Raw genomic sequence first — 1,672 nt, forward strand, 5'->3', positions numbered from 1 at the left:
ACACACACACAGACACACACACTTTTTTTTCTTTTTTTTTTTAGGAAAAACTCTCGCAAAGGTTACAAAGGCTAGCCTTGAAATGTGGAACTGTGGCTTCAGATTTTCAGCAGCCCCTGCCCCTGTTAGAATGTAACTTTTGAAATGGCTAGAAGATCCTCGGACCCCTGTCTCCTAGCCTAGCGCTTGTGTTCTGGTTTACCATCGATACCTATGCACTAGTTGAACAAAAGAGGTGGTTGCTGGGCACACAGCAGTGGGCCCAGCGTTAACTTTTCTCTTGACTGGAAGCTATAGGAAAATAAAGATGTGTTACATTTACAAGCTCTCTGTTGTGTGTCAACGTCTTGACTATCTGTTGATTCGCTACACTGCTTGGGCAGTGTCCCTAAGGTCCACAGTGCTGACACACTGACGCCCTGAGTATGAAGAGTGGGAAAATAAGGATTAAGTAAGGAAAGCATAGTGGAGCTGGACCTGGGATTTTTTTGCAGGAAAGACTTCAAGTATCTAGAGAAGCAGAATGCAGCCAGAGACCTATCTTATAAAAAGTTCAGATTCTTCACAGGTTGTCTGGAGCAGTGGGGTGACCCTGGAGCAACACTGATAACGCCCACCCGCTGGCCCAGCTACCAGTTCTTCCGGAGAAGTGCTTGGCCCCTCCTCCTGGAAAGGTCTTCTTTCCAAGAGGCCTTCCTAAGGAAATGGGAGGGGTAGGACGGCAGAGGTCAGGAACCAGAAAGTTTCCTTCTCTGGGTAGATAAGACCGTGGGACTGTGGGCTGTGGGACGTTTCGTTCTTGTTTAGTGCCGTAAGACACGGGGCAGTGTCACTAAAATGGTTTGAAAGGAAAAGATGGGGCTAAAGGCGGAGCTCAGTATTAGAAGACTTGACTAGTCGGTGTGAAGCTATCCCTGGTTCCCAGCACTGAAGGGGAGGAGGAGGACGACCACCACCATGATGACTATGATGACGATAACGATGAACAATAAATAGCAAGACGGACCCTGCTGTGTTGCAGACACATTGAGACACAGGTTCTACAAAACAAAGGAAAGTCTGAGGCTTACCCAGCCTCTCTCGCGGTGCTCGGTGGCCACAATGTTGCTTTGTTGTTTCTTTGGCTGCCCTGGCAGCTATAGGAAGGGCTTATGGGGAGTTGGATCTCCAGGGTCATGGGAATGACTGCAGTGAAGGGGACATCTTGTCCTCACCTCGTCCTTGGGAAGGAAGCTTATCTGAGAGCTCTTCAGAAAGCAGGCCCAAGACAGATTAGGATCCCCGATGCCCCTCAGCCCCCAAGGTACAATCTGTGTCCTCACGATGCAGAAACAAAACCTGTTTTTCCACTCCAGACAACATTGTGGATTGCCAGATCAGAAGCACACTGTGGAATTATCTGCAATGTCTCTACTCATGCGCCTTTGTTGAGAGTCCTCTCCTTATGCTCCCGTTAAAGACAAACCTAAGAAACAGCAGCAGCCCCCACTTAGACACAGTGTGCAAGCCCACCTCTGTCTCTCTAACAAAGCTTACCTTCAACATGACCCCCTTCCCCCTTGCCCCTGGACATCACATGAGTATTCAGTAGCAGAGGAAGTTCCCTTGAGAAGTATGTGGTGATCTCAGAGAGGCACCATCTCACCTGGTTTGGATATCATTTCTATGTAGA

The 1,672-nt window shown here is 48.6% G+C and overlaps 1 protein-coding gene across 1 annotated transcript in view; it reads right to left on the minus strand.

Moving 5' to 3' along the window:
• Tacc1 (transforming acidic coiled-coil containing protein 1) overlaps positions 1–1,672 on the minus strand; it is a 98,579-nt gene that overhangs the window by 90,255 nt on the left and 6,652 nt on the right. The window lies entirely within an intron of this gene.

This window comes from Microtus ochrogaster, linkage group LG7_11 (genome assembly GCF_000317375.1).
Source record: "Microtus ochrogaster isolate Prairie Vole_2 linkage group LG7_11, MicOch1.0, whole genome shotgun sequence".
Taxonomy (NCBI): domain Eukaryota; kingdom Metazoa; phylum Chordata; class Mammalia; order Rodentia; family Cricetidae; genus Microtus; species Microtus ochrogaster.